The sequence below is a fragment of the Vulpes vulpes genome, chromosome 10 (genome assembly GCF_048418805.1).
Source record: "Vulpes vulpes isolate BD-2025 chromosome 10, VulVul3, whole genome shotgun sequence".
In the NCBI taxonomy this organism is placed as follows: domain Eukaryota; kingdom Metazoa; phylum Chordata; class Mammalia; order Carnivora; family Canidae; genus Vulpes; species Vulpes vulpes.
The window spans coordinates 30,653,718-30,661,262 of NC_132789.1; the positions used below are offsets into that span (position 1 = coordinate 30,653,718).

General features: G+C 47.3%; 1 long non-coding RNA gene across 1 annotated transcript; it reads left to right on the top strand.

Annotated features, from left to right (window-relative positions):
- Positions 1 to 4,693: 4,693 nt before the first annotated feature.
- LOC140594328 (uncharacterized) lies at positions 4,694 to 7,545 on the top strand. Its single transcript, XR_011995049.1, has 2 exons — positions 4,694 to 4,832; positions 7,069 to 7,545. It is a non-coding gene; the product is annotated as an uncharacterized lncRNA (long non-coding RNA).

Below are 7,545 nucleotides of genomic sequence, written 5' to 3' on the forward strand. Positions count from 1 at the left end.
TTCTGGTCTCTTCTCTTATCAACCCGTATTTTACATTGTTGTAACACTATATGTGGGCAACTTGGGTTCTCTCTGCTCAGCTTTGCTCACAAATATCTTTTCTGTGTCACTTTATTTATTTTTAGTAGTATTTGTAGTTAAAAAAATAACATCGGGATATGTTAACCCGATGATAATCAATTGGGTTAACATATCATTTATTTGGACATTCCTCTATAATTGGCATTCAGTTTTCCCCAATGTTCCACGATCATGAATTTTATTTTATTTACCTATCCTTGGTTTTATGCAGTGTGTAAAATATATGGGCTTAGGTTTCAGTTGTTAAAACTATAATTAAAATGAACCCCAGTCTCCATTGCATTCGAATGACTGACAGGATCTACTGACATCTCTTTTGAATAATGAAAATCATTTTTCATAATTTATCCTTTGAAACTTAAAAAAAATCCCCTTTATTTATTTATTTTTAAAGTAGGCTCCACACCCAGCATGGAGCCCAATATGGGGCTTGAACTCTCAACCCTGGGATCAAGACCTGATGGGCTGAGATCAAGAGTCAGACTCTCAACCACCTGGGTGTTGCCATTGCTCCTTTGTCCCTCTTATATCAGACTTCTAGAAGGAGCCACCAGCAAGGAGTGCCCCCTTACCCCCAGCAGTAGCATTTTTGAAAGACAGGCCCCTTTAGAGAGAGCCACTCTCGGGGCTGGATACATGGCTCTCTGGGGCCAGGTCTGCCATGAGGTTGGTCAAGCACAGATGCATGACTGGACTGGTGTGGGCCAGACCAAAGTCAAGTCAACAGGATGGGGTAAGTGTAATGCATGTATCCTGCCCCCCCTAAGCAACTGGAAACCTGGACAAAATTCATGAATCAGGTCCTTTCAGATATTGAACAACAGGCAGCACAGAGCTATGATCCCTGGGAAAAGAAAAAGAAGAAAGGTTGGTGTTGATGTTGCCCTGGATTTCTGCCTGGGGGCAACTTCATGGACCACAGCTCAGAGAACAAGGACCTAAGCAGTGTCTGGTGCCTCAGCTGCCTTGAGGATCGGATATGGGAGTGCAGGGACTTGGTTGTGATTTGTGGAACAGAGTCCTGGAGAGAAGGGAATTCATGCAGGAAAGGAGCTCCAGAAACCCTCACAGGGTGCCTGAAGGTTTGTGAGTTACTGAGCTGTGCATGTGTGGTGTGAGATGCCATGCAGATGGACCAAGAACTAATGCCGGGTAACTGCAAGGAGGCCAATTTCAAGGGCTCAGCCACAGTGGACAACTCTCAGTGACCTACAAGCACGCTGTAGAGACGCCCACAGGGTTCCACCTTAGTAGTGAGCTAAGCAAGCCCTATAGGGAGTGTACATTGAACCTCCCCAACAAAGCTTAAAAATACAGCTTGAAAGGGTCAAGCTAAGGACTTAACTGTCCATCTAAAGAGGCACAGAAGAAAGGAAAATTATAGATCCTTTGTGAACACAGATGTGAAATCCACAATAAGATATTATCGAATCTTAACTCAGCCATGTATAAAAACGATAATGTGTCATGGTCAGTAGAGTTTATCCCAGGAATAAAAGGTTGGTTCAACATTTGAAAGTCAATCAGGGCAGCCCGGGTGGCTCAGTGGTTTAGTGCTGCCTTCAGCCCAGGGTGCGATCCTGGAGACCCAGGATGGAGTCCTACGTCGGGCTCCCTGCATGGAGCCTGCTTCTCCCTCTGCCTCTGCCTCTGCCTCTCTCTTTCTATGTGTCTCTCATGAATAAATAAATAAAATCTTTTTTAAAAAAGTCTATCAACGTAATTCTTCATATCAACACACTCAAGAAGGAAAATTTTATGATCATTTCAATAGGTCTAGAAACAGTATTTAACAAAATTCAACATCCACTTGTGATTTTAAAGAAAGGAACCCAGCAAGCTAGGATTAAAAGAGATTTTCCTTAATCTGGTAAAAGCATCTAGCAAGCCCCTGCAGCTAGCCCCACAGTTAAAGGAGAAAGACTGGATGTTCTCCCTCACGATCAGACACAAGGCAAGGGTATCTGACCTCACTGCTTCTATTCACCATTGTAATGGAGGTTCTAGCAAGTGCAGAGGCAAGAAAAAAAAATGTCATAGGCACATATATTGAAAAGGAAGAAATAAATACATCCTTATTTGCAAATTATATGATTTTCTATGCAGAAAACCCAATGGAATCTATGCAAAAGTGAGTCATATAACAATGAGTTTACCTGTGTACTAGCAAAGAACCATTAGAAGTTGACATTAAAAACATTTTAATTTATAATAGCATCAGAAAAATCCTACAAAATAGGTGTAAGGACTTTTTTTTTTTTTTTTTGCTGCAAACTACAAAATACTGGTGAAAGAATTCAAACAATTCTTTGAATAACTGGAATTATATATTGTGTGCGTGGGTTGGAGAGATCTGTTCTCCCAAATTGGTGTAGAGATTAAACTCAGTCCCAATCAAAATCTTAGCAGGTTTTTTTATAGAAATTGTCAAGCCAGTTCTAAAATTCACCTTGAAAGACAGCTTCAGAGGAGAACAACTCTTCCATGGGTTTTCATGGGTCTTTCCAAGGACATGCACCATCTGATCGCAAGACTTACTACAGAGCTACAGTCATTAAGACCGGGTGGCATTGCAGAAGGGGTGGGTGCACACATCAATGGAACAGAATACAGAGTCCAGAAATAGCCCCATACAGTTGGGGCCCATTGATTTTTGAGAAAGCAGAAGGCCAGTTCAGTGGAGAATGGATTACTTTGGCTTCAAAGTCCTTGGAGGACGTTTAAAGGGCAGTCAGAAGGATAGACGGTTGGAAACTCAGGGAGAACTTCTGGGCTCCAGAGATATAGTTGGGAGTCGCTGAGTTAGAGGCAGAACTGGAAGTTGCAGGGAGGTGGAGCTGCCGCACACTGGTAGGAAGATGGAGGAGAATGCCAGAGATGGCACTCTGAGTCTGCAACGGGACAGTGACAGCACCATGAGAGATCCAGGCCAGAGACACACAGGCCTTTATTTAATACTGAACATGTTGGGGAGGTGGGGGGAGAGCTTCCCAGAAGCACAAGCAGGATCAGAGCAGCAGGGGCAGAAGCAGGTGCCCTGGAGATAAAGAAGGGGAAAATGGGTGCGCAAGGACCGAACCATCAACAATGAGGGCGTGTTTGAGTACCGGCAGCGCCTGCTGCACATCAGCCTGGCATCACCTTCTGCTCTGCGTGGGGGGGGGACCAAGAGCCACGGGGGTTTCATTACTAGTGGCCTTTAAAAAAAAAACACCACCATCTGGAGGGCTTTCTGGGTGCCAAACATTACTCTAAAAGCTTCATGAGGGACACCTGGGTAACTCAGTGGTTGAACATCTGCCTTCGGCTCAGGTCGTGGTACCGGGGTCCTGGGATCGAGTCCCTCATCAGGCTCCCCAGAGGGAGCCTGCTTCTCCCTCTGTCTGTGTCTCTGCCTCTCTTTCTCTTTGTCTCTCATAAATAAAATACAATCTTTAAAAAGAAATAAAAGCTTTATGAATATTAAATCACTTCACCCTCACACCTCTCTGAAGTGGGTACAATTACCCGCATTTTACAGATGAGGGACCTGAGGCCACATTCCATACAGTGACGCTAGGCTCTGAGTCCATGCCTCCATGCCATGCTTTGCTACTCTGGCTTGGGATGATGAAAGCAATGACTCAGGAGGCCCCTGGTGGTTTTCACCTTGTGTGTGCTTCTCATGATACCCTGCAAGGCCACCCACCTGGTACAGATACGTCCCAGGCCTCCCCGTGCTGCCCACACCCAGGATGGATGGATCTGTCTTGTTCACACAGGCGGAGTATGGGAGGGGCCAATGAGCCCTGGTCCCGGGTTTCTGGCCCTCGCTCTGGGCTGCCTGCTTCTCTGCTGCTCAGAAACAGACAGTCCCTGGTGTCCCCAGAGGACTGGCACTGTGTTTCGCCTCCTGGACTCTGATTCCAGCATCAAATCTGCATGGTTTCCTCCATGGACAGGTTTTGAAGCTGCTAGGCCCAACAGAGTGGCTCAGCAAAACGAAGCATAGGTTTGAATTTCAAATGAAAAAAGAAAAAAGGCTTGATTCTAAAATATTCAGAGTCATTTATTTGAATGACTTACTCTTCAAACTGAAGGAAACCCAGAATTATTTCCAAATTCTTTTGAACAGCGGTAATCCTTTAAAATGTGTGCATGCAGTCTTCCAATGTATGCTAAAGGGAAGTAATTTGGTTTTTTTTGCTGGCTCTTCATTTCAAAGTCACCTGGTATTTTTGGTCTTCTGTACCTTTTGTAACTTCCTCTGAATAAGAGGAAATATGGTTGCCATTTGTGTTTAATTTATTTTAAACAAATCAAAGCGCTGATTTCTACTTCCTGCCTGTGTAATAGTTGAGCTGCAGGCTTCAAAGGGCAGAATAACTATGTTCTTGAGTGATTGGGCGTCTGTTGTATTATTTTATAAACAGTTCAAAGTTTCGTATTGTATAGGACCAACTGGTACAACATTGAGATATTATTTTCTGTGTGAGTCGCAGCAGAGAACTTTGAGTGACCTTTACATTTATCTTGTGCTAGTTCATAGATTAAATTTAGATTTGGGTAGAATATATATTTATATAAAGACTCAGAGTTTATTTTTCCTGTTTTCTCTAATACTGCTGAACTTGTTCTCTACAATGTTTATCACAAATGGCAAGTTGTTGCAAAGAGCAGTGGACAGAAAACTAAATACTTATTCATCGCTTGGTTTTCTCGCAGGTTCGTCGGATTTAGGAAACTCCACCTAGATGAGCGGCTTGTTTCAGGTGGGTCTCTCCCCACAGCTGAAATCCTAGGCCTGTGGGTATGTGGGTTTTGGAATCCAACGATCCCAGAGATGCATTGGGCAGATTCCCATCACACAGGTTGTTAGGGCAAAGGTATTACCATACTCAGATTCCAAAGCAAGTTCACTTATTAGAAAAACTAAAACAAAACAAAACAAAAAAACCCAACAGTTCCCCAAGGCTCTATTGGGGCTGCTCAACCTCCCTCTCCAGCCTGTGCTGCTGTCCTATCTGTCCTGGGCCATTTGTGCACTTTGCTGCTGTTGGCATGACGTACCAGGAACAGAGGAAGATTTGTAGGCACATGGCCACCATACCGCCTCGTGGACTCGTGCAGTAAGCCCTTCTGTCCTGTTGGGAGGAGCATGGGTGAGAGCCTGGGGTGGGGTCACTCAGGGCCAGCTAGATGCTAATCAATGCTTGGGGTGCAGGGCACACATAGATCATGCCCCCGGGCTGGCCATGGCCCAGATGAGGGAGCCCGACATCACAGTCTGGGGGAGCCATAAAGGGGCCTCCCACCAAGAGCCCCTGGATGTGCCGGCTCAGTAGAGTCTGTGTGTCACACGCCACTGGGTTGAGCTTGGACAGCATCTCTTGAGGGGAGCTGCCATCTGAACTAACGTGAGCTGGAGAGAGGCCGTGAGGACCCTGGGTGAATGCTGCAAACCCCGAGCTCTGATCAGGGACCTGAGGGGCTGGCTGGGCCGTGGTCCCAGGACTGGGCAAGGGGCAGGCCTGCCAAGAAGCGGGTTGGCAGGCTGCGACGGGCGCTGGGCACTTTAATCTTTTGCCTGTCTTCGCTCAGAGGCTGTGAGCGCTCCAATTCCGTTTTCACTTCTTTGGAAGTGCTGATAAGATGGGAACGGAATAAATCAAACGCCAAGTTACATGTTTCCTGGCTTAGGAAGCAAAAAACTAAGCATAACCTTGGAAATGCTCCCAGACAGTATTTTTTTTTTTAATTTTTCTCCCAAGTTGATTTTTCCTTCTTGTTTTTTATTGTGGTGAAATCTACATAACGTAAAACTGACCATTTTCACCATTTCTAAGGGCACAATTCAGGGACATTAAGCACATTCACATCGCTGTGCAACCGTCCCCACCAGCCACCTCTAGCTCTTCATCTTCCCCCGTGGAAACGCTGCCCTGTTACACATGAACTCCCTGACCCCATGCTTCTGCTGGGAGCCTGTGTGAGAGCTGCCTCCCACCCAGGTACCCAGGTACCCAGGAGCTACAGCTGAGGTGCCATCTCTGCAGGCATGCATGGTGTACAGGGTAGCCCTGTGTCCTGGCTCCAAACTCTCCTGGTGTGGCCCTGGGTGGAGCTGAGAACAGCTGTTCCCCTCTGAAGGAAGGGGATCTGTCTGATGTCGGTCATCTTTTTTTTTTTTTTTTTAAGATTTTATTTATTTATTTATTTATTTATTTATTTATTTATTTGAGAGAGAGACTACAAACGAGGAAGGGCAGAGGGAGAGGGACTAGCAGACTCCCCACTTGAGCAGGGAGCCCTCCATGGGTCTCAATCCCAGAACCCCAAGATCATGATCTGAGCCAAAGTCAGACCCTTGATCGACTGAGCCACCCAGGCGCCCCATCACTCATCTTCATGGTGGTCACAGCTGACATGTGTGTTGCACCTGTGTCCCCAGCACTGTCCTGAAGCCCCTGCACACTGTTTGTGTCCTTCAGCCACCTTTGGTCTCGTCCTTACTGAACGGATGCCGCAGGAAACCAGTTTCACTAATCCCCACCCTGGACTGTGGGGTGAAGAAAGAGAGGCTCTCAGAGGCAGGGCTGGGGTTTTGCTTACTTTGTGTTAGTCCCAATCCCCACAATGACTTGCAAGGACCATAGATATTTCATTGCCCATTTTGCATCTGAGAAAACAAGCGCAGAGAAATTAAATCTCGGGGTATGTTGCTTCTGGACCAGGATGAGGGGCGAAGCGGGGATTCCTGCACGAGCTGGGGGCTGGTGGCTGCCGCATGGTCGCAGGTCCCGCTGCTTCTGCTGCAGGTGCGTGTGGCTGGGTGGCAGGAGGGGGGCGAGGGCGGGGCTGCCCTGTGCCTCGACAGTGCCCCAGTCTCTCTGGGCCTTGTCGGCGCTGGGACACCACCTGCATCGAGGGCCAGAGTGTGTGTGCTAGAGCAGCTTCCTCTCCTGGGGGGAGTGACTGGCCCGTGTCATTTCTGGGTTCGTTTTCTAGTGCAAAGGTCCACTCCAGGCCTTCAGGGACATGAATCAGTACGTGTGTTTTGCAAATGGCTTTGGGAAAGGAAAAGAGTGATGCCGAAGATCTTGGGCGGGGCTGGAGCCGCTGACTCTGGGTGACTGAGTGACAGCGTCAGCTCTGGGCGCGGGGCCAGGCTGCAGCGTGCGTGGGCTCTGACCCTCCGGCCCTGCTGTCTCTGTGTTTATCCACTCTGCTTCCTGCAGCTGATGTCATCGTGACTTCATATTTTGCCCTAGGCTGCTCCCTGGGGAGAGGGGTGATGAGGGCCACCTGCGGGCCACCTGCTGGCTGAGCCCCCCTTCCCCCCGGGCCCTGCACCCTCCTACTTTGCCATGCAGAATGGTCACTGCATTGTTAAATGGCTGGAAAAAATTAAAAGAAGATCTTGTGATCCCTGCAAATTACGTGAAATTGCAGTGTCGGTGTCCACAATAAAGCTTAATAAACACA